Source organism: Xenopus laevis, chromosome 1S (assembly GCF_017654675.1).
Source record: "Xenopus laevis strain J_2021 chromosome 1S, Xenopus_laevis_v10.1, whole genome shotgun sequence".
Lineage (NCBI taxonomy): Eukaryota > Metazoa > Chordata > Amphibia > Anura > Pipidae > Xenopus > Xenopus laevis.
This window is the reverse complement of record NC_054372.1, coordinates 78,490,215-78,516,892: the sequence shown is the minus strand read 5'-3', so window position 1 is coordinate 78,516,892 and position 26,678 is coordinate 78,490,215. Positions and strand designations below refer to the sequence as shown.

At 38.3% G+C, this 26,678-nt stretch overlaps 1 protein-coding gene across 3 annotated transcripts in view; it reads left to right on the top strand.

The window, feature by feature from the left end:
- rasgef1b.S (RasGEF domain family member 1B S homeolog) overlaps positions 1-26,678 on the top strand; it is a 249,683-nt gene that overhangs the window by 167,615 nt on the left and 55,390 nt on the right. Inside the window, exon 1 of one of the 3 annotated variants that reach the window (XM_018240521.2) lies at positions 18,142-18,501. The exons of the other annotated variants lie outside the window; for them this stretch is intronic. The gene's annotated coding sequence lies outside the window, so the exon portion shown is untranslated. Of the gene's footprint in view, positions 1-18,141; positions 18,502-26,678 lie in introns of those variants that run through there. 3 annotated transcript variants of the gene reach the window in all.

Below are 26,678 nucleotides of genomic sequence, written 5' to 3'. Positions count from 1 at the left end.
CAACTAAGCTGGTAAAAGGTATTGAAAATCTTAGCTATGAGGAAAGACTGGCCAAATTGGGGATGTTCACGCTGGAGAAGAGGCGCTTAAGGGGTGATATGATGACTATGTATAAATATATAAGGGGATCATATAATAATCTCTCTAATGCTTTATTTACCAGTAGGTCTTTCCAGCTGATACGAGGTCACCCATTCCGATTAGAAGAAAAGAGGTTCCGCCTAAATATTCGGAAGGGGTTTTTTACAGTGAGATCTGTGAAGATGTGGAATTCTCTCCCTGAATCAGTTGTACAGGCTGATACATTAGATAGCTTTAAGAAGGGGGTTGGATTGTTTCTTAGCAAGTAAGTGAATACAGGGTTATGGGTAATAGCTCATAGTCCAAGTTGATCCAGGGACTAGTCCTCCATTTTGGAGTCAGGAAGGATTTTTTCCCCCTCTAAGGCAAATTGGAGAGGCTTCAGAAGTTTTTTTTTGTCTTCCTCTGGATCAACTGGCAGATAGGTAGTTAATATATATATAAAAAAAAAAAAAAAAGGTTGAACTCGATGGACATGTGTCTTTTTTCAACCTTACTTACTATGTTACTATGTTACTATGTTTAAATAATTTCTGAAATTCCCTTACACAGATTCCAAACTTATGTTCTAATTTCTATACATACCTTTTCATTGATGCTGGCATCTAAGTTTGCATGCATGCTTGTAGACATTATTTATAATATGCTGCCTCATATGCTGACACATAGTAACTGTGTCATACTGTTGGGTGCTCGGGCAGGGGCCACTATAGACTTTTGTTTTAGCCTGTGGATGAAAGAAAGATCTGCTATCATTCCATGCATGCTGAAAGAGATTGGTAACCCACAAAGCAGAAAAGATAAATGTTCAGTTGCGCCTCCATGGTCTGCTTTGATCATACACTGTCCTTAATGGAAATATAATGTCATTGGGAGTTATGTAATAAAAGGTGCTATTTTTGCTACAGGTCAACTATAGCAGCAGATAGCATTTGCTGGCTACCTGTTTAAAAGCAGTCACTGTATTGCTATAGGTCACTTGCATGTTAATATGTTCTAATAAACTACTACTAGACTGATGAATTTATCTTCCAAGAAACTTAAAAGGTACAGATTCTTAAGTAAGTCTCTAAACTAAGCTGAAACTCATCCACCTGTTTATTTTTATATACTCAGTGATATTTTCCCATACCAAAAAGTGACCCTTACCTAACATCCTATCGGTGACCAGATTGATTGCTATCTGAATGGCAATGGTTAGTTCTTTCTGCTTTGTGTTCTATAAACTCACAATCCATAACTCAGATAATAGCAAATAACGCCACAGTGTTGCCTTTTGACCCATTTGTCCCCTGCCAGTCTCTTGAAGTGACTACAGGCAAAGCAAATGATGTTCTATTCCCTGTAGAAAGCAAGCCATCATTGACACCATATGTCTCTTTACCAGTGTCGGACTGGGATGCCAGGAGCATAGGGCAGGCAGAGTATGGTACACAGCGAGCATAGGGCAGACAGTATGGCACACACAGGGAGCATAGGACAGACGGAATATGGCACACACAGGGAGCATAGGGCAGACAGAGTATGGCACACACAGGGAGCATAGGGCAGATAGAGCATAGCACACACAAGGAGCATAGGGCAGAAAAAGTATGGCACACACAGGGAGCATAGAGCAGGCAGAGTATGGCACACACAAGGAGCATAGGGCAGGTAGAGTATGGCACACACAGTGAGATGAACAGTTAATACTGTGCTACATACAGTGATACAAAACTGGTGGCTCTCCAGCAGTTTGTCCAAGTTGTGAACAGGTGAACAAGGTAGACACTTTTAGTCTTGTTCTGAGGTGTGAGATCAGTGCAGGGCTTTAGGTATGAACAATGCAGGGGGGTTACAGGTGTGAACAATGCAGGACTTTACAGTTTGAATTTGAGGTGTAAACAATGCAGGGGCCAGTTAAACTCAGTGCTGATACCTTTTAAATCTTACACAAAGTAAGCAGTCACAGCAGGCAGACTCTCATGTGGGGGGCCACACAAGGGGTGGTCTTGGGCCACCAGTTGGACAGCACTTGTCTAGGTTAAACTTATCTGACTGACTCTCATTTTTACATAAGCCACAGACAACTCAAGTTTGACTTCAGATAAAAAGTAGGTGATTTTGCTTTGTATTTTTTAGTATATAGCTAGAATTTGCCCCACTTATAGCAGTACAGTAACACATTTGCAGGAATCCCTACCAGGCAAGCCAGCCACCAACCCATTGTTTTGGACATTTGGAAGTTCACCATGGAATGCACAGGCATTTTTAATTTTTTTATCCTAGGGATACTGCCAAGTAAGGGAGTACTGCAGCGGAAACAGGCAGGGGGCAGCGGTGGCTGAGTGGTGGGACCCGGGTACCCCAGTCTGACTCTAGTCAACTATGCAGGATTATCTGTGCAATGCATGAAAATATCTACCTTGAAAGAACCAACATGGAGTAGTTTCACTTCCAATGTTTGCCCTTTAGTTTAAGAAATTTAAAGATTTTTTTTAATGAAAAGTCAAATATTTAATTTAAATACAGGTTTTAATATGGTAGGAAACAGTTTCTTGCTTATGACCCAGTAAATGCCAAATTGCTGAGCAACCATGAAGTACATGGTGGGACTCAACAGGAGACTGATGTTCTAGCTGATAACTAAATAACAATAAGTTTCAAGCTGATTTTCCCAAAATGCTATATCAGATTAATGCTTTTAATCTTCTTCCTTATGACAGATATACTTTTAATGACTTTATATCTGATGGGCCTTGCATTGATGTACAGTGTACAAATGTTTAACATATGCTACCCACTCAACTCTGCATTTTCTTAAAATCCCTAAAGCATACTATTCTTAATTACAACAGTTGTGTCTCAGAACATAACAGAGAAAGTTACTTGTAAAATAAAAAAACAACATTCTTTCTGTTTCAATATTTTTATTTACGTACAAAGCAATAAACCATATATATCAATATGAATGACAGTTTGCAAAGTACATACAATAAAGGATTCCGTAAGTATAACATAAGAGTAATAAAGATCGTTTGTCTGTCTTTCATTTTGTGTTGGAAACAGTACACAACACCATTATATATAGAAAGGAAATAATAAAGAAAAAGACAAATATTAAATATTTCAATTATAAATTAAACAAAAATGAAGAAAAAGAAAAAAAAAAGATAAAGAAAGTAAAATAGTCCAAATATTCATCACGAATATACTGAAAAGTATTATATACCAAAAGTAAGTTACATTGTATAAAACATTGAACAATATTATAATGCTAGTGTAGGGATGTGAAAATCTTAGACATCCTTACACTTTACAGACAGGCACATCCCTAGTAATATGGACACCTCAGTGGGTCCTTATGGGGACCTTGTGCTTATGTAACTCCTGCAGTTCACACAGTGTACACTAGAGGCACTGTGCCAGAATATAAAAGATTTAGGAACCATGTGCTCTGGGTCCATTGCTTTAGCCCAACCAAGCAGGCTGGAAGGGAATGGGTAGTGCTGACCCTAGGCGCCTTGACCCTAGTAATTAGATAGCTATACTCGTTTTATAGATCGCTCTAGGAGTGATAGAGAGGTTAATTAGTTGAGCAGCTCAAGGCTCCGACGAAGAGATTAGAGGGATTAAGATCCCAGGGTATTACTGACCCAGAGTAAGGAACCAAGTGTTGAGATAGGGATGTCAGGAGTTCCCCTAGTCTGCCACTGGAAGATATCCTGAAAACTTGGCAATACCCATCACATGCTGTCAACTTACTCTCTGCTGTATATTCCCTAGCCTGTGGGGATTCAGCCTATACGTGCTGTGAGTATATGCTTCCTTTATGCTGCTGTGTATGTTCTATACTCCATTGTGGATCAATGTGCTAAATGATCTCTGTGCTATTGTTTAATAAATATTGTTCTTGGTTCAACTGTTAAAGAACTACTGGCGCCCATCATTGTGCTATCGCATCAGGTTACAGTTACACTACACCCTTGCCTCCACCTCGCTGCGAGGGCTCACCCCTGAGAAAGAGAGCTCATCGGTGGTCTCAGCCCACCAAGGAAAGTAGAGTAAACGGCCCTAGCACAAGTCAGTTTACTATAGCGCTACACTAGTATTACAACTGTGTCTAACTTCTGCAAAATTGTACCTTATCAAGTAGACATAGTCCTTACTGTAAAGGGAGCCTGTACTTAAAGGGGTAGTCTGTGGGGAATCTTACAATGAGAGCATAGATACCAGTAAAGTGCCTTGGAATCTGTAATCTATTCAGGGTTGCCATATGTCTGTAAAACAACATTCTTTAATAGAAGAAGATGTATGAACTATATGAAACATGTGTCTTATAAAAGCCTGGGGGAACTAGTTAAGATTGCATTTGGCTTCCTTCTGCAAAGTACAAACAAATAAGTGATTAACTTGTGCTATAGTTATTTTTGGTGCTGGCATACGGTACAGTGAAGTCTCAGTTGTACATACCCTGATTTTAATTTTCCCCTGATTTTATACTTATTTTATGGTCCCACCAACATATAATCCAAGATTCTAGCTATCAAGTCTGTCAGAGTGGCCAAATTTGAAACGGACTGTTTACACATGCCACATAAGGCATCATCTCAGGGTGATCGCAGGTAACTAGAATTCCCTTATCTGCAGGGCATTTTTCCACAAGTGTACTCTGAAAACAGATTCAATGTCAAAATAAGAGCAGATATTTGCAGACACAATAATTACAGGAATAACAGTCCTGCTGCATCTGACAGATTCCTTCATTCAGCCCAAACAAGGGGATCAATAATAATATGCCATGTATATGTATAACACTATCATATGATATTTTACCTTTTTGCCTTGATTGAGCTTGAGTTGTCACATATTTCATTTTCTTTACATTCTTGTGTATGAATTTATCCACGTTATATTTGTTTATGTAGACCATGTGTCTTGTTTTTCACCTCCAGAAATTGAACATGTGTTCATGTATCAAAACACATTAAAAAATAACTGAAAAAAACATGTATAGGGGTGAAACATACACATGACATGATAAATTGCACCACCAAGTCTGAAGAAAATACATATTTCTGCAAGAGAAAATATATCAAGTATACTAAAAATGATACAGAACAAACAAATAATGCATTTATGGGGGTATGTAATAGAAGCATTTAACAGTACATAAGTTCTTACTGTAAACAACTTTTCTCTGTACAGGTATTGGATCCTTTATCGGGAAACCAGTTCCATTCCAGAAAGCTCCGAATTACAAATAATCAAATTTTAATAAAAACAGGCCCCATACCTATACAAGCAATTTCACTTTTGTTCTTATTAATGTTTATTAATTATACATTTTGCAAATTGACATTTGCCGTCTTTATTATAGCCTTTATTACATTATCCAGTAGCTGTATTGCACCTTTAAAAGAAGGTGTCAATTATGTGATCAGTGATTATTGATAATTAAATAAATGCCTTACTTTTCATCAAAAGTTAGATAAGAATTTCAATACTTAGGCTTGGATATACTGTATACCTCTAACACCAGTACTGATGATTTGAAAATACTTCAAATACAGATTAAAGTATCATGTAAAAAGGTTAAAATACAAGTAAAGTACAATTTAGGGAATAGAAAATATCAACTACAAAATGTGTCTCATTATAGAAGTACAGCAATGATTGCTGTGAGAACATTTTAGTTTCATTTATATTCAAATACAGAAGTTGATTACATCTATTTTGAGTGCCTTTGTCTTCTCTTAGTGTAATGATTGCAGTGTCGTACTGGCCCACCGGGATACCAGGAAAACTCCCGGTGGGCCAAGGTGTCAGTGGGCCCTCCTGCTTCTAAACATTTGCCTTATTTCATGGCCATAACCTATTTCTATGAGATAAAGAGGCTAAATCGATGGAATAATAGGTTATAGTATGTAAAGAAAAGAGACTAGGAGAATAGAGGTTAAGTAAGTAAAGGAAGAAAATAATAATTAGAGTGGGCCCCTGGTCTAAAGGTTTTTGGGTGGGCCTCTGGTCTAAGGATTTTTGGTGGACCCCTGGTGTCCCAGTCCGACACTGAATGATTGACAATTGATAATTAATGTGATTGTCACACATCTTTGTAAATGAAAACTCATTGTTTTCCATATATTTATAGCACAAGATATGTTAATGGTATTAAGATAAGTAATGTCTATCCTTGGATTGTCAGGAAAAAGTCTAGTGAGCAAATGGCAGGCATTTATGGTATTATCTCATTATACTTGCTTAGCAAACAAATCACAAGGTATTTCAGCACAGCTACAAACTTCCATATTAGAACTGCTGCTGTTCAGTGTTATTGTAACGTTCTGTTACCTGGGATCTCGTAGGAAGATGGCTGGTCCACGGAGGACTGGTGGCAACGGGAACTCCTCCGGCTCCGGTCTTCACCGACACCCTTTTGGGGCCGAGGGCTTTCTGCGGCAGAGACAGCAAAGGAGCCAAGCGTGTTACCAAGGCGTAGTACAAGGGATCAGGCAAGAACGTAGTCCGGTTCAGGCAAGGTCAGTTCCAGAAGTCAGAGAAGCGAGGTACCAAAGGATCATACAAAAGCGTAGTCAAGTTTCAGGCAAAGGTTGGTTACAGGCAGCGAAGGTTCGAAGGTCCAGGAAAACAGGCAGAGGGTCAAACGGGAACACGGACAAACAGGGCTTTAGCGGAACAGTAGAAACTGAAGCCAGCTTGGGCAAGGAGAGGAGGAAGGTATTTAAGGGAGCAGGAACCAATCAGGAGCAGGCTGAGGAAGGACAGGCACATCAACAGCCAATAGGGGACTGGGCGCACCATTATGAGGTAATTACACCTAAGTGTTTTGGCGGGAGCGTCCGCTTTGATGTGCGCTGGCGTTTTGACGCCGGCGCCTAAATTGGCGCATGCCGGTGTTTGTGCGCTGGCACACGGCGGATGTTACAGTTATGCTACTTTATAACAATAACATACTGGAATAGCAATGGTGGGCATCACAGATGAAATAATTACTAGGACAGTGTTCTTGACAGTTTTTACAGGGGACTCACTAAAGTTGAGAGTTGGTTTAGAATAGCTTTAGTTACTTTTTTCTACTTTAGTGAGAAATTTTACTGTATCTAAAGGGGTCAGAGAACCGACGCAGCCTGAAAACCCATTTTTGGGTCACAGCCTATAGGTTAATAATCCCTGCACCAGGAATAGATGCCTGTGGCCTTGTTAATAAGTGGTAGGATTTGAAAAGCAAAAAAGACACAGTAATAACTCTAATAATGAGCTACAATTCTTGACTTTTGGAGGCACATTTATCAAGGGTTGACTTTTGAGTTTTTTAAAACTCCCATAAATTCCCATGAACTCGAAATTCGACCAGTTTATACTTATTATAAAAATCTAAATTTTTAAACTCGGGTGAATAGTATCGACCTGAAAACTCGATTCAAATTTGAATCAATTTAAATTTTAAAATTTTAAAAACTCAATATTGTTAGGAAGGCTGTAAACAACTCCAAATTGATCCCTGGACGTCTCCCATTGGCTTAGACAGCAATTCGGCAGGTTTTAGGTGACGAATAGTCAAATTCAAGTTCTTAAAGGGCCAGAGTATGATAAATCTAGAAAATCGAATTAAAATTTTTTGAAAAACTCAGATTGAATTTGAATAACTCCCTAGTTGAATTTGACAGTTTTGACCATAAAAAACTGGAAAATTTCAATTTTCAATTCAACCCTTGATAAATCTGCCTCTTGGCGTTTGTGAAGCTGTAAGATGCACTGGCATGTAGTAATACAATACTAGCCAGTAAGTTATTACTCAAGTAGCAAAGAGACAAATGTATAAAAGAGCAACTGCAAGGGAGTATTTATATTCTCCCCATATCCCCAAAAATATATAGGTTAACTTTGTGAATGTGCAAAATGTATATTTTTAGATTGTAAGCTCCATTGGCAAAGGAATTTATGTGAATAATATCTGTAAAACACTGTATAAATGTGGCATATAAAACACGCACAATAAATAACTTAAAAATCCTTAAAATTCTCAAGCTTAACCCTTCATGGACCAGTCAAGATTTTTCTCCTTAAATAGATTTTTTTCAATTAAAAGTTGCTCTCCTCCTACTACAAACTAGAACGCCTACAAATTTTGGAAATCATAATTATTTTATGGTGTTTCCAACCTTTTGTATTTCTGAGACACATTCAAATGTAAAAAAGATTTGGAAAGCAACACGCATGAGAATGAGCATGACAATAGTTCAGGGGGGGTGCCAAATAAGGGCTGTGATTGGCTTTTTTGGTAGCCCCTATGTGGACTGGCAGCCTACTGAAGGTTCTGCTTGGCAGTACATTTGGTTTTTATGCAACCAAAACTTGCCACCAAGCCAGAAATACAAAAATAAGCACCTGCTTTGAGGACAATGGGGGTCAACATCCAAGGGATTGGTGAGCAACATGTTGTTTGTGAGCCACTGAGTTAAAGTCTAGAAAGGAAAAACAGAAACAAGTTCTAAAAATATTTACCACACCCCTTCTGTGCAAGATGTAATTTTTTCTCACAACTAGGATTATTGGTACATGGTCTTAATATATACAACTTAGGAGAGACAGTCCTAATCCTGACCTAAAAGAGTGTGTATAACTTGGACATAATTGAGTGTGTTGAGGTGAATTGGAGCTTAGTCTAAAATGTATTCTTATTGTCAATGTTTGGAGGTATGCATTACTGATATGTGCATAAAGAAAAGTGGGTGCAATATGGCCACAAATCTATTATGGGAGAGGGCAGAGAGGATGGCTGAGGAAAAGGTCATGAGATCCTTGCTCAGGTCACCATAGGTTTAAAGCCAAGCAACCAGATATTTGTAAATATATGCACAAGGCTGGCCATAGATTGCAGATTTTATTATTTGAACACAAACGCCTGCCAATCTACAACTATACATTCAGATTAAATAAGTAGGAAAAATAACATATCAGACAATGTTCTGGCCATTGACTGACAGACAATCATAGAAAAGTTATGTCCGACAAAAAGTCGTGACAATCGGCCATTGAATATTGTCAGATAAGCAATATGGTAGTCAACATAAATCTTTTAACCTGTCCGATCAACTAAACGAGCAAACCCCATGGTACTCTTAATCACAGTTAATTTTTAGACAAATTAATATAATAATCAGTTTTAAACACTTAAACACATCAAGAATTGTTGGATGGATATTTATGAAAATATGAACATAAAGGTACTTAGCAACTCATTTGCCAATGGCGATTTTTTTAGTTTGCTTTAATTTAGGGTACCTAAAAGTTGTTTTGCAATTTCCCTCATACTGTAATAAGAAGAACAATATTACTTTGTATTGTCATCATCCAATTTGCAATTTTCTATATATTTATTTATTACATTTTCCCTGTTAATAACTGGCAAAATTGTGCCAATGTTATGGGTAGTAAAAGAGTATTCCATTACTATTATTCCATACATTTGAAATAACATTTAATCATTTTACTTCGATGTGTGAAGACTTAGAAAAATGGTCTAGAAGGTCCCCATAGGCTAACATAGCACTTCGGCAGGTTGAATTATTTAAAATGGACCTGTCACCCAGACACAAAAATCTGTATAATAAAAGTCCTTTTCAAATTAAACATGAAATTCAATTTCTATTTTTTATTAAAGTATTCATAGCTGCTGTAAGCTCATTTAAAAAGCACCGCTGTCAATCAAATATTGTCTGCTCCTCCTCTATGCCAATGGCGGGGCAGACAATTACTTTCACTTTCCATTCAGCACTTACTAGATGTCACTGCTCTCCACACATTCCCCCGTTCTCTTAACCATTTAATTGTGTAGCCAGGGCATGGAGATGGACATTGGGTCCCCCATTCTGGTGCACAAACAAGATTCTGAGATGACACAAGGCTTGCCTTAATAACAGTGTGCATAAAATGGCTGCTGCCTGCTTGCTATAATTTTGAAGTCCCAGACTGAAGGAAACAAGATTCAAATAATTTATATAGTGTAATTAAAGTTCATTTTGCTTGACTAATGTGATAAAATAGGATTTTGAATAATTTCTTTGGGTGACGGGTCCCCTTTAAGTCGAAGTTTTTTTAAAGAGACAGTACTTCGATTATCGAATGGTCGAATATTCAAACTATTTTACTTCAAATCAAATTCGAAGTCGTAGTGTCCTATTTGATGATCGAAGTATCCAAAAAATTACTTTGAATTTCAAATTTTTTTACTTCGAAAATTCCCTCGAATTCACTTCGACCCTTGATAAATCTGCCCCTAAGGGTCGAATTGAATTTGAAGTGAATATTCAAATTGAAAAACTTTGAATTTCGTAGTCATTTTTGGGTACTTCGACCATCGAATAGGCCAAATTCGACTTTGACTTCAATTCGAAGTGGAAATGCTTTGACTATTCGACCATTCGATAATCGACCAAATCCGCACTCGTTTTCTCCCCTTATTTATCAATACATTTTCCTGAAAATTTTCTGTGCGGGAAAAACCCCCAAAAAATTGAAAAAAATGAATTGTATGAATTTTTTTGATTTTTGCCCGAAAACCACAAAATCTTCAGATTATTGCACGAAACCCAGCGCAGAGCAAGGTATCTTCAGGACTTCTCCCGTTGACTTATATGCAACATCGGCAGTTCTGAGATGCTGCATTTTCGGATTTGGGCTTTTTCCATCCTCGGGGTGTAATAAATCCTGAAAATTTGTGGGGGTTTTTTCCACTAAAAATTCAGATTTTATAGTAAAAAAACAAATTTTTGGGGGGTTGACATTCAGAGTTTAATAAATAACCCCCTTAGTGTATAAGCCACAAAGCCTTTGATGCCAAACTTAGCGAAGTAAAAGTTTTCAAGGTGATGTAGAAATAGTCCTATTGGACCATTTTTAACCCAATCAGAATGTTATATTTTTTTGCTACAAATTGTCAAAAAAAATTGTTGAATTTTTAGATGTTTTTTTTCCTGGATAATTCAACACTTTTTTGTTTGTACTTTTTAAAATTGGAACCTTTAATAAATTTAATGACAATTGTGGTTTTAGAATTTGTGGGCTTAGTCATGGTTTCAAAAATCTCAAAACCACTAAAATCCGTCCTTTGATAAATAAGTCTCCAACAGTATGGAATTCCACAACAAGCGTTTATATTTGTTTTCTGAATTCCTAGATTTACTTTCACTAAATGAAGGTTATACGTTAGTTTGGGAAGGGAATTAGTATCCTGGTGTGATTTGGGTTTGACTATTAAAAAAACTCTTTTACACCTTTAGATAAGTACTGCTAAATAAGAAATATTTATGTCAATGCTGGCTATTGTTTCTATTCTAGGCTATATTTATAGGTTCTGATAATAAATTGAAAGATGTCATTCTATCTATACATCTACTGTAGCTAGCGAGCCTTTTTAATTATAGTACTATAAATGTATGGTGTCCTCAATGATTAAAGCTGGCTATAGATGTTGAGATTTTTAAAAGATCAGATCCTCATCGTGAGACCATGATTTTCTCGGAACGATCGTACGAATTTACCATCAACTTAAAAGGCCAATTTGCCAGGAAAACAAAGGGGAGCTGCCTGCTTGGCCCTGCAAACATAGATAGATTTCACTGGGACCGACAAAGATTTTTTGACCTGGCCGATCAATTTCCTGACAGATGTTAGCCAAAAAAACTTAAGATGTACAATCGTTCGAATCCCACTAACCGAACGATAATTTCAAAGGATTGGTCGGACTTCCCTAAAATCGGTCGTTCGGCAAGAAGAATCGTCGCGTCTATGGGGAGCTTTACAATACAATAAAGAGGGCAGTAGAACAAGTTCAGTAAATATACAAAAATAGGATAGATAATTAAAGGTGTGTGTAGAGCATTTAGTTTTCTGGTTTCTTATGGCTGTGTTGTGTATATACTTTATGTATTTATTATTATAATATATATATATATATATATATATATATATATATATAGATATTTAAAAACTTAATAAATATGCCTCAATTGTATTACACCAGGCTTTCCTGATAGATATTCTAGTGCTCAGAATATCATACAGTCATATGAAAAAGTTTGGAAACCCTTTTAAGCCTGCATAATAATTTACTCCACTTTCAACAAAAAAGATATCAGTGGTATGCCTTTCTGGGGAGTTTTCTGAACAAAGATTTTAAGTGAAACAATATTCAGTTGTATGAAAGTAAATCAAATGTGAAAAACTAGCTGTGTAAAAATTTGGGTACCCTTGTAATTTTGCTAATTTGAATGCATGTAACTCCTCAATACTGATTACTGGCAACACCAAATTGGTTGGATTAGCTTGTTAAGCCTTGAACTTCATAGACAGGTGTGTCCAATCATGAGAAAAGGTATTTAAGGTGGCCAATTGCAACTTGTGCTTCTGTTTGACTCTCGTCTGAAGAGTGACAGCATGGGATCCTCAAAGCAACTCTCAAAAGATCTGAAATCAAAGATTGTTCAGTATCATGGTTTAGTGAAAGGCTGCAAAAAGCTATTTCTGAGGTTTAAACTATCAGTTTCAACTGTAAGGAATGGAACAGGAAATGGAAGGACACCGGCACAGTTGCTGTAAAACACAGGTCTGGCAGGCAAAGAAAAATACAGGAGTGACATATGCAGAGGATTATGAGAATAGTTACAGACAAGCCAAAGATCACCTCCAAAGACCTGCAAGAACATCTTGCTGCAGATGGTGTATCTGTACATCATTCTACAATTCAGCGCAATTTGCGCAAAGACATCTGTATGGCAGGGTGATGAGAAAGAAGCCATTTCTGCACTCACGCCACAAACAGATTCACTTGTTGCATGCAAAAGCTCATTTAGACAAACCACAGTCATTTTCGAACAAAGTGCTTTGGACTGATGAGACAAAAATTGATTGAGTTGAGAAACAAAAAGCGATTTGCATGGAGGAAGAAGAACACCGCATTCCAAGAAAAACACCTGCTACCTACTGTCAAATTTGGTGAAGGTTCCATCATGCTGTGGGGCTGTGGGGCTAGTTCAGGGTCAGATGAATTCAACACAATATCAACAAATTCTTCAGGATAATGTTCAAGTATCAGTCACAAAGTTGAAATTACGCAGGGTTTGGATATTGCAACAAGACAATGACCCTAAACACTCTTCGAAATCTACAAAGGCATTTATGCAGAGGGAGAAGTACAATATTTTGGAATGGCTGTCACAGTCCCCCAACTTGAATATCATCTATAATCTATGGAATGAATTGAAGCAGGCTGTCTATGCTCGGCAGCCATCAAATTTAACTGAACTGGAGAGATTTTGTATGGAAGAATGGTCAAAAAATACCACCATCCAGAATCCAGACACTCATCAAAGGCTATAGGAGGCGTCTAGAGGTTGTTACATTTGCAAAAGGAGGCTCAACTAGGTATTGATGTAATATTTCTGATGGGATGCCCAATTTATGCACGTGTCTAATTTTGTTATTATGCATATTGCATATTTTCTGTTAATCCAATAAACTTTATGTCACTGCTGAAATACTACTTCCATAAGGCAAAGCTCAATAAAGCACAATAATTACATGATAACTGGTTAAAAATTTAAATCAGTAAAGTAACCGGTAAATACTCTTACGCTGGATTTCCCTGGCACTATTATTAGCTGGCTTTTAGTTATTTAAATTAATTATTAAATGAATTATTTTACAGTAATAACCCCCCTACCTTGCAGCTAATGTTTTGAGGTAAAGACCACACAAAACTCTTTTAAAACTGCAAGTTTGGATATATGGCTCTGAACCATTAGGCTGTATCTTTGCTATAAACCAGCGGTTCTGGATGCATAGTTGGCCAAAGGGACATAAAGGAGTGATCTGCATGTCTCCACCCATGATGCCTTATGGGAGAGTCAGAACTCTCATTTTTGGTATCTAGGCAGTGTTGTGTGTATGGCATGAGACAAGTGAAAACATTCTGATTCCAGAAGGATTCACTTTGCATGTATCTCTTTGAAGTTAAAACTGTACATATGTAGGGAGCATTCTGCTCTAAGAAAGGGCATGTATGTGCTGAGAGAATATATTCATGTCAGTGGGGCTTTGTGCACATGTACGGTGATGATGTCACCAGGTCCTTGCAATCAAGCCACTGTTTTTGATGGCTCACTGCACGCACAGTAATTTCCCTCCTCTGCATCTCTTCTCTCCTACCTGGTCCCCACTTTTCCTCATTAAGTTGTTTCTGCTGGAGTCTTGAGATGAATGTGATAAATCAGTACTGTACACAACAAAACTCTTTAAAGGGCACCTGTCACCTGAATTACCAAAGGTGCGGGCTAATAGAGCCCCCACTCTAGCTGGACACAACAACAAGGTTTTTTTAAAAAAAAAAAAAACTTTCACTATGTCTAGCATTTATTTGTTGTTTTGAGAGATAATTCTAATTTATCAGTTACAGATATGGTAAGTAATGCCATCCATTGTAGTCCAACTTATTTCAAGACCTAATACTTTCAACACCTTTGTAATAGTTTAAAGAAATATACCTGGTCATAGACGCAAACATAAATTCATATAAAACAATTGACTCCAAATAGGTTCTAGGAGGTCCCCCATAAGCTAAAACAGCAATTCGGCAGGTTTTAGGTTAGCACATGATAAATTTAGATTTTTTTTCAAATTTGAATCAAATTTGGACTATTCCCTAGTCAAAGTATACAAAAATTAGCACGAAATTGAAACTTTTAATTCGAATTTTCACTTCGACTTTTGATGAATCTGCCCCTTAGTATGATGTAGAAAAATATATTCTGAGACAATTAGCAATTGGTTTTCATTTTTTAATTATTTATGTTTTTTTTTTCTTATTTAGCTTTTTATTTAGCAGTTTTCAATTTCATCAGTCTGGTTGCTAGGGTCCAAATTGCATTACACTGATAAAAGGCCCCCATAAACAGGCCGATAACAGCTGCCGACAGACCAAGTCAGCAGCTTATCGGGCAGTGTGTTGAGCCCCCCCGACGGGCTTTCCCAATCAATATCTGGCCGAAAGTCGGGCAGATGCCGATAGGGCAGGTTATAAAATCCAGTTGGATCACAGACGCATCTTTTCATAGGGCCCACGATTGATTCAGCCCGATAATGCACACTTCAATGTGGGCATATCGGGGAGAGATCTCCTCGTTTGGCAACATCGCCAAACGAGTGGATCTCCCTGTGTGTGGCCACCTTAAGAGACTTGAATATGAATAGGAAAGGGTCTCAACAGAAAGATGAGTAATAAAGAGTAACAATAACAATACATGTGTAGCTTTACAGAGCATTAGATTTTTAGATGAGGTCAGTGACTAAGATTTGAAAGCTGGATAAGTTTAGAAGGCAAATATTTAAAAATAAAAAAAATTTTAAAAAAAGTCACAAGAAAAATCTGAATACCAATAAAACCTCTAAAAATTTACGGTTTTCTAAAAATTCGTAGTGAAAAAAAAACTGAAAACTTATTTTTATGTGTTTTGGCATGAAAGGCTTTCTTGTTTTTTTCACTTATAAAACCCACATTTGTTTTGAGTTTTTAAAAAGAATTAAAAAACCACAAACTTGACTAGTGGAAAAAAACTAATTTTAATTGATAATAAATGACCTCCCAATAATAACACATAACTAATGCATTTTTTTTGTTTGATTTATTTACCTTTCATAAATCCAGGATGTGCAAGGGTTAGTTTATGATATCGAACAATAATTCAGATTATTTGGGAAAAATCATGGCATATGTTGACTGTTCCTTAACCACACACATGCACCCGTCCTATAAGCTATGATAAATGGTCTGTATGCTCTTCTATTTGGGTGTGTGTCTATTAAAATGCATATTCAGCTTTTAAATTCATCTTTCAAGGCTAATACCCCATGCCACGTCCTCAAGATTTAAATTCTAAAGTGGTGGACCATGGCCCTGTTTTGCCCTCACCGCATTCCCCTGATCTGACCAATTTTTGATTAAGTTCCATCCACTTTAGTTTTACCAGTGCAGGGTGAGTGTGAGTGTGTACATTATATCGTGACTCATCATTCCTTTAAAACTTTTTTATTTTTTGGTGTTACTGTATATTGCGATTTCTTAATTGGTGTATATATACTGTATATATATATATATATATATATATATATATACATATATATATATATAGTCATATGATTCACCGGCACTCACCCTCAGTCGATCAAATCCCGGGTGCTCCTCAGAGGGAAATAAATAGATACAGTTAGGAGCACTCGCAGGTGTAGTGATAAAGAAATGTCTTTTATTGGAGTGTTACAAACTACCCCACATCAACGCGTTTCGGTTCTCTCTGAACGATGGTTCAGAGAGAACCAAAACGCGTTGATGTGGGGTAGTTTGTAACACTCCAATAAAAGACATTTCTTTATCACTACACCTGCGAGTGCTCCTAACTGTATCTATCTATATATATATATATATATATATATGTATATATATATATATATATATATATATATATATATATATATATATATATATATATATATATATATTGAGATATCACTGAAATAACACCAGCACAGGGAAAACAACCTGATTCCAACCTGTTCCTATAGTAAGTTACATCTATGGCATTACAGAACAGCCCCCCTTGAAACTCATACATGCTTATTTTCAGTTAAGATCAAACGTGACTGCTCGTAAAGAAAAGGTCGAAGCCTATTGCCAGTATAATTAAACTTGCATGAATTTTTCTACTCTGAGATATTTGGAGTTCTCGTCGAATACATTACAAAAAGGTCTATTTCAGATGCTTTAACACTACATTTCAAGACTACTTAAAGGGATACTGTCATGGGAAAATTTTTTTTTTTTAAAATGAATCAGTTAATAGGGCTGCTCCAGCAGAATTCTGCACTGAAATCCATTTCTCAAAAGAGCAAACAGGTTTTTTTATATTCAATTTTGAAATCTGACATGGGGCTAGACATTTTGTCAATTTCCCAGCTGCCCCAAGTCTAAGACTTGTGCTCTGATAAACTTCAATCACTCTTTACTTGCTGTACTGCAAGTTGGAGTGATATTACCCCCTCCCTTCCCCCCACCAGCAGCCAAACAAAAGAACAATGGGAAGATAACCAGATAACAGCTCCCTAACACAAGATAACAGCTGCCTGGCAGATCTAAGAACAACACTCAATAGGAAAAACCCATGTCCCACTGAGACACATTCAGTTACATTGAAAAGGAAAAACAGCAGCCTGCCAGAAAGTATTTCTCTCCTAACGTGCAGGCACAAGTGACATGACCAGGGGCAGCTGGGAAATTGACAAAATGTCTAGCGCCATGTCAGATTTCAAAATTGAACATAAAAAAATCTGTTTGCTCTTTTGAGAAATGGATTTCAGTGTAGAAGTCTGCTGGAGTAGCACTATTAACTGATGCGTTTTGAAAAAAACATGTTTTCTGATGACAGGATCCCTTTAAAAACATGGCACTTCATCTGCCGCCCTTTAACAGCCACAGACATGATGTGATAAAACTTTTTTGGATTTTCAGTACTAAGCAGCTGACATATTTCTTTAACAACGCTGACGTGTTTCTGGTGGCACCCAAAAATAAAGAAATTAGTGTGACCAGCACTTTGTATGTATGGCGCACTTTCCGCTTCGGATGTCACCAAGAAAATGAAACCTCGCCCTAAATGTAAAAAAATAAATACATTTTCCGTTTTCCTTTTGCAAGTATGGCCTTAAAAGCCCATTGTAGTTACATTTAACAGGAAACCAGACCATGAAAAATGTAATGTAAGGTTATTTATAAACGATTGAGATTCAAATACAGAAGGCTGCCACCTAGTAATCCTCTATCTGTTTTTCTTCTATTCCTTGTTTTCAATGCTGAACACAAATACCACATTCCCTTCAGTCTCCCTAGCAGCCCTGTGGCTATGGCAGGAGGGGGACTGAGCGGCTGTCTGTTTACTGGGGAATGAGCGGGGGACGCACAGCTTCAGAGAAGACATGATTCAGATGAAAAGCAACGAGAGTGGGAGGCGAAGGGGCAGGGGGAGGTGATGAGAGTGAGAGAGCCGCGAGAACCGATTTAGGATTGTGGGAGGGATTAAAAATGAGATCTTGAGTGAATGTGGGGAGGGGCTATAGGAAAGAAAAGTTTGAATGGGCTTTGGAATCGCAGGTTCATTGAATCGCTCTGGGAATTCTGGTTCCATCTGTGAATGAACATTACGGGTGTTTTACTGAGGTCTCCGGTTGGCTTTCCTTCTTTACGAACCATAACCCTCTTTTCGTCTGACCAATGCCTATCGGATGTGCTTCTTTCTAATCGCAGCATCTTGGAGTCTTACGGGCGTAAAAGCGATTTAATTGTTACAGTAACACCTGATTGTGTGCGTTCAGGTATTGTGCAATCACATAATTATTATTATTGTTTCGGGATTTTCCTGTGTAAATGGCAATTTAATGTTCCACATGGACTAAGTGATTGATAGCAAAGTCTCCATCATTTCTAGCGCTCTACCATTAGATATCTGATGGCTGGTTATTGTATCTTCCGTTCCGTTCCAATGTGTTCCATTAATCATAGTCAAACTATTTAGAACACTTCCAATTTTTAGCAGCACTTAGTATTTTTATTATTTTTATATATTTTAGTCTATAGTGGAGCTAATGTCACAGACTTTCTGGCTAGGAGTTCCTTTTTACTAGTGACACTGAACGTTTAAGAAAATAATTAGCATACTATACTATATTAGCTGCTGTTACATGAAGTGGCTTTTTGCCAAGGCTTGCTTATCTATATCAGTTTGTACTCTATGTACTGAATGTTGTTATGAAGTATCGTATTGTTGAACGGGTTCCAAGTGTCCTTTAGTTCATGGTAGTGTGGTGTCATTACTGTGGTTTATTTGTGTTTATCTATATTTAGACATGGAACATTAGATCAGAGAATGACATGAGAACCATTCAACATACACTGGAAGAAAAGGTCATCCGTAAAATATCTCATGCTGGACATACACAGGTCAATATTGTTTGCCAATTCAGCCTGTTTTTGCTCCACATAACAGCCAAAATGATAGTCTGCACAACTGAAATGAGGAAGGTTCGTTTCTGCTGGCTGCCTTCCCCAAAAGGGTGTATAAAGACCCCTGCTGTGATACCATCATTAGTCCTGGGTCCTTACAATCAGATCAGCCCAATTTGTCCTGCCACATGGGTTATATAATGAGTAGTAAAGTTTAATCTTTTATATATATATAGTGGATAATGTACCCCCTACTGTAATTTATAAAGATATTATGTTACCGAGGAGTTATGTGACCATATAAAAGCACGAGGCCGCAGGCCGAGTGCTTTTATACAGGTCACATAACTCCGAGGTGACTTTTAATATCTTTATAAATTTCAAGTAGGGGGTACATTATTCATTATAATCTAAAGTTTCAGAGAGAGAAGGGAAGTTGTGGAGGGGTGTGCCTGTGTGAGTGCTGAGGGAGAGAAGACTCCTACACAGACTGACTGAGGCTTACCATGAGGTCATGGTGGGTGGTGGCACACTGCAGTAGGCAGTCTCTCTGTTCAAGTCTCGTGAGCCGAGACCTCCACACTCTGTCTCCCCAGACTCCACACAGGGCAGTCACACAGTCTGACTCCAGCCAGCGAAGCAGAGGGGAGGGGGGCGTGCCGGTGCAGCACAGCTGTGACGTCCACACTCTGTCTCCCCACCCACCCAGTCTCCAAGACTGAAGAGTGACAGGGTGTGGGAGGGGCAGAAGAGGGAGAGAGGCACTGATCATTCCCCATTGATTTGTGTTTCTGGAGCACAAGTTTATCTGCTGCTGCTGCTCTTAAAGAGCCTCCCTGCAGCAGGGCTATTTGGCAGCCCGAACTCTGCGTGAGGCTGCAGCAGTCACTAAACAGCGGCGCTGCTCCTAACAGGAGGGGGAGGGAATTAGGTCAAAGGCCGCCTCCTTAGACGGCACTCACTGCCTGACATCTCCGCTCCCTGGGGCTTAGAGTTTTGGCTCTGGGGAGAGGAGCGTTCCATGCCGTATGCGCTGCGTGAGTTAGTACGATTTAATCCCAGCAGTCAGAAGGGAGAGGGCAAGAGCGGAGGTACAGTAAAGCTGCAGGGAGACAGAAGTGGTGAGCAGCAGAGGAAGTGCTGACCCAATAAACGGCGCGTTCCGACGTCAGAACGCGCTGTTTATAAGGATATAATTTACAGTCTGGTCCCATAGGGAAATGACCAGACTGTAGATTATATATATATATATATATATATTGTGGGGGAGATGGATGGTTGAGAGAACGGAAATGTTCTTCAAATAAAAAGCAGTAGAGTTTAAAGTCTGCACGTCTATCACCAACTTTAGAAAACAATTTCATTAACATGGGAAAATTAGTATCACTATGGTGGCTGTTTACAAAGTCAAACACCACTCATATCCCTAAAAAAATTGTTTTTATGGGCCCTTAAGTCCAATTTACATATGCACTTAATTCCATTTGACAGAAATCTCAGCCTCTTGCGCAGCAGGGCTTTTTTCTCCGAGACCTGTAATGCCTAGTGCAGCTTGGAACAATGGTCATCTTCCTTATAATGCTGATGGCAAAAGTGCAGGGTTACAGATCAAAATGAGCCAGTATGAATTTTTTCCTGGTTAATGCTGGTCAAGGGCTAACACCTTCCACTTGCCTTAGCTTTTAACAGTAATTGATACCCAGCAATTTTATTGCTGTTGCTTATACAGGTATTGGATCAGTTATCCCGATATCCAGAAAGCTCAGAATTACGGAATGCCTGTCTCCCATATATTCCATTGTAATGAAATAATTAGATTGTAGGCCTGTGTTTCTCCCCACTACTTCAGTCCCAAGCCAGGATTTAGTGGATAAACATCTTTTGAAGTTAACTTGGTTCTTCAAATAGGACAATGGACTGTGTCATTTCATCTTTCTTATGTGTGGTGTTGTAGCTGTAACTCTTATCTTCATTGATAGCAGTAAAAAAAAACCTTCTCCTTAAGACTGATCTTCACTCCTGTTTGAAGGGGATCAGGTTGCTTGATGAACAGGAAGTTGCGTTAGGCTAATGCCATCCCAGTTATGATTCTCGCCGCCATCAGAAATCACGGGGCCCGACGCAACAAAATTTTCTGGGCCCCCTCGTCACGTCTCCCTTAACCACGCCTCCCTTAACCATGCCTTTCCTAACCACGCCCCCACCAGGTCACATGGACATTGATGGATCAGGGACCCTGCATTGATGGATCAGGGGCCCTTCCTTGGTAGGACCAGGGGCCCTGCATTGATGGTTCAGGGGCCCTGCATTGATGGATCAGGGGCCTTTCCTTGGGGGGGATTCAGGGGCCCACATTGAGACTCAGGGGTCCGCATGGGGCTTCAGGGGCCTGCATTGGGGCTTCAGGGGCAGGCATGGGGCTTCAAGGGCCCGCATGGGCTTCAGGGGCCCGCATGGGCATCAGGAGCCTGCACAGGGGTTATGGGGCTCACATTGGTGGTCATTGGCACTCCATGAAGCAGTTCCATCTCCAGGAAGAAGCTCCTTCTCCAGATGCGTCTTCAATCTTCTGTGTGCAGGCGGCAGGCTGCCGGTGGTTTAAATAGAGTTGAGACCGTGCGTACTGACATCATGCGTATGCACGGGACGAAACCAATGTAAGTTTGCTTTGTGTAATATCTCTCAAAAGTAAGGGACTTTTTATTCTTTAAGTTAATGTCTTGACTACTTGGTAGATATAATCATGTTGGTACATTTGCCACTAAATTCCCACACAGTTTAGACTGATTACAGGCTGGCAGTTAAATGTATACTTCAAGAAGTTCTGGTATTTCTGTAGAGTGGTGTACCTACGAAAAAACGTATAGGGAAGCAGACAATGCCACATTGTTATTGAGGCAATAGTAATGGCTGGTTCTTTCTAAAATTTATTATGACTTGCATGAGTGATAGTAACTGCTGTTGAGCAAGCCATTCTCTGGTGTAGGCTGGTGTAGGCTCCCCAGCGGATGAGGTTTGTGGCCATTGTGGTCATTTTCCTACAGACAGAAGGATTGATATGAGGTAAGATCAGGGTTATGATCACTGTGAAAGCTATTTTCGGGCATCATGAGACATGAAATTAATCCTGTGTAAACACAGTAAAGTACAAATCCTTTAATACTGTGCATCCCACATAGTGGACACAGTTTCGCTGTGAATATATTTCCCTTTGGCTGTGTAGTGAGGCAGGCTGTCAAATGTAGCTGAACAATCATTTTGTATATGTCCAACACTGATATTATCCTTTATTTAAAATAGTGATTAACCATAAGAGATTAAGGGGCCGATGCATCAAGGGTCAAATATCGAGGGTTAATTAATCGAAGGATTTTGCACAAAAAAGTTCAATCAAACGATCGAAGGAATAATCCTTCGATCCAACGATCGAAGGATTATCCTTCGACCAAAAAAACTTACCCAAGCCTATGGGGACCTTCCCCATAGGCTAACATTGGGTTCAGTAGCTTTAAGGTGGCAAACTATGGGGTCGAAGTTTTTTCTTAAAGAGACAGTACTTCGACTATCGAATGGTCGAATAGTCGAACGATTTTTAGTTTGAATCCTTCGATTCGAAGTCATAGTCGAAGGTCGAAGTAGCCCAAAAAACACTTAGAAATTCGAAGTTTTTTTACTTCGACTCCTTCACTCGAAGTTAATGAATTGGCCCCTAAATGTAAACAGAACATTCATTATATGCATGTTTGCATTTTTGTGTATACATTCTGTCATATTCTGTGCACCATCATCATCTACAGTATCTACTATCTGTAGAGCTTTTTTAAACCCCCTTAACTATGCAAGTAGGTGGTGCTGTTTATTGACATCTATGGAGAGTTTTTCTAGGTAATTAATGTGTCAGCTCCTGTGCACATAAAATGCAGATTTGAAGAGAAATCTGCTCTATTCTGTTCTATTAACACAGTATCCTATGTCATCTTGTCAGCAAAGGAACTGCAATATAGAAAACTGCTCACAACATATATCCCATAAGTTCTGGACATTTAAGTACATTATTTGGCAGAGAAATTAATTTATCATCTTTTTTGGACATTTACATAATCAATGTTGTATACTAAACAGCCTGCTTGTAAGATACATAAGAGGAAGGATCCACTGCTTACAGAGTAGTGTCTTCAGGAGGCAATAAGAAATTTTGGTGCACCTAAGTAGTTATACTTGCAAAAAGCATAGAAATTATAATGTGTTTCTCTTCATTTGCTGTGGCTTAAGCAATATCCGTTTTCCTTCTGACAGCTGTCCTGACACCCAGACAAGTCCACTTCCAAGTGGCAAGCAACCCTTGCACCCAGTTAGTATTCTAGGCCTCTTGCTGTGCTCTGTTTGTGTCTATGATCCAAACCTGTTCTGCTGTGCAGATAACAGCTGACAACCAATTCAATGGTGCAGAATAAAGACTGTTGTTTTATGACCCATCTGTCTGTATGCCTGGGAGAGGGCGCAGAGAACAATTGCTTAGATCACAAGTGCATGAAAATCTATATTTATGCAAAATTTATGGGCAAATCTAATATCAATCTCTAAATATGAGGCTGTGGTTTTTGACAACAGTTTTGGAAAGAATTAGCAATGTGAATTCATGATAGATTTAGATACAGTATGTAAAGATACAGATCCACTAACTTCAACAAACAAAGATATATTGAGAATATTTATCAATGAATTAAAAACAGAGTTTGCGACAGTCCACATGGAATTTCATTCTGTTGGACTGTGGCACTTCTCTTTCATAAATACAGCATGCCCCAATATCTCTATAATGGGATAGTGGTAGACGTTGTTATTATCAGTATCTTTGACATCGGAGAACATATTATGACTTGATTGTTGCTAAGGGCAATGGCACACAGGGAAATTAGTTACCCTTGATTTTATTTGCATTTTGGCAACAAGTCGTGCGTCTATAGTGAAGCAAAGATTTCATGAGATTTCAGCTCCTCTCACAAGATCAAAAAGTCGATCAGTATCAAAAAAATGCTTCCGAAATGGCATTTTAGTAGAAATTTTTTTCTCTGACCTGATTTCCTCTGCGTGTTTTTATTATGAATGTGATGCTGGGACAAATTTACATACAATCGTTGCCACTAATCTCCAAGTGTCTTTTTTTACTTTGGTAGATTTCAATACTTGGTAATGGAATTGCTATTATAGTGAAGTCGCTCAGAAAAGGATCTCTGTGTGGTTTGGAACTACATGCGATTAAAAGTAGCCTTGTATGTTTTGATGCTGGCAATTTACATTATTCTCATTTGAAAGACAAAACTAATGATTAGTCACCAAATCTTTCTCCCTGTGTGCCACTGCCCTAAATAATAAAGAGCGCTCGGCTAACATCAGTGGTGCTATATAAATACATAGTTTGCACTAAAGCTGTTCTATGATTTATGTGCTTTAGCAACCTGCTGTTTGCATATTTTTCTCTGATTGTATTTGTGATGAGTCCTCAACAATAGTAGCAAATTAATCAATCTTTATCTCCGCAAGCTTTGAAAAGTCAACAGTGCAACACTGTACTGAATTGTAATCCTTGGGCAACTCCCTCTCCTGTGCTTTAATATATTCTGACTCTATTTATTTTAAGTAAATGATTTCCCTCTACTAATCCATTATAAATTATTCTTATCAAGATGGGCAACTATTTCAGGGTTATGCAATAAGTTCCTTGCCAAAGCTTTTAATAAGTTATTGAACCAGATTTTTCTTTAATGATTTAAGCAGATGTACATGACTTGCTTACATCAGGCATGCAATTAAGCATATCCAGAGTTAAAATGAACTAAAGTCTCCTGACTGTATTTTTAGCGTCTTTTTTTATATTCAATCTGTGGGGTTTTTTTGTTGTTTTTTTTTGCATAATACCAAAATGCATTCAGGCTATTGTAATAGGGGGTGAGGGCTGAGTGATTAGAAAGTCATCAGTGGATGCTTTCTGTTGTAAGTAATACAAGTATGATATGAGATGAACATCAGTTTCATATTCTCTTGTACCTGCCTATGTTAAAGGGGTTGTTCACATTCCAAACACTTTTTCTCAGTTGTTTTCAGATTGATTGTTTAGGGTCTGCACTGAATTACTGAGCTGCCCGACTCAAAACACCGACAGGGACATCAAACTTTAAACTAGGGATGCACCGAATCCAGGATTCGGTTCGGGATTCGGCCAGAATTCTGCCTTTTTCAGCAGGATTCCGGCCTAACCGAATCCGAATCCTAATTTGCATATGAAAATTAGGGGTGGGAAGGAGAAAAAAATGTAACTTCCTTGTTTTGTGACAAAAAGTCACGCAATTTCCCTCCCTACCTCTAATTTGCATATGCAAATTCGGATTCGGTTAGGCCGGAATCCTGCTGAAAAAGACCGAATCCTGGCCGAATCCCAAACCGAATCCTGGATTCGGTGCATCCCTAGTTTAAAGTTTGATGTCCCTGTCGGTGTTTTGAGTCGGGCAGCTCAGTAATTCAGTGCAGACCCTAAACTGTTGCAGTTTTGCAACATTTAGTTGATACATTTCTCAGCAGCATCTCTGGAATATTAGCAACTAATGTATCAATTCTATCAGCTGCCTGTAATGAAATCCAGGGATACTGCTCTGTAAGGACAAAGATAAGAAATGTATCAATTAAATGTATCAATTTAGAACAGTTTGTGGGAGTCGGCAACCCCCTTCACAGAACATCTTTAGAAGGTGCAAAATTACACTTTACACTTCAATATTAGAAAAACGGTCACAAATAGAAAGTAATTGGAAAAAGTCATTATTTCTGGTGATCTATCTGAAAACAACAAGTTGTTTGAAGGGGAACAACCCCTTTAAGCACAGACATACTGTTTGTTTAACTTAACTGTATATGACCATATATGAATTCTTCTGATCTAAGTGAGTTGCACTTAATCACATATGGGCCACTCAAAAAAAACTGTTCAGGGTTATCAGAATCTTCAAGGACAGGATTTAAAAAAAGGAAGGCACTGTGTTATGCAAAAAACAAATAGCTTTTCTTTATCTTTCATTGCTCCCTCATTTGCATTGTGCTACCTCTTTTTAACTTCAGTCCTAAATTCTTGCTATTCTTGCTATTATACCAATGAATACCAATGCTAATGAGTGTTTCATCTGAGACCTGATGTGGATCTTCCTTGGCTACCAGAATTTCTAATCTTACAGTAGACCCCAATATAAACTAGTCTGATGATCAAATGGACAGCTCTTACCACTTTACTGCTTCTCATTACCAACTACCCTTTCATTAAAGTTGAACACGGAATAATAAATTAGTACCAGAAAAAAGTAAAAAGGATTTTCTTAATACACCTTCTTTGCTCTAATCTTTGGTATATTAATATTGTTTCTTTGCTATGGTTATTCTTGTGGCACAAATGCCCTGCTCGCCTAAGCCAATACACCATATGATTTTTATACAAATATCCTCCAGTAAGGCTGTTGTAATAATTTACCCCTTCTATTGTGGATGCTCTGTGATCACATTT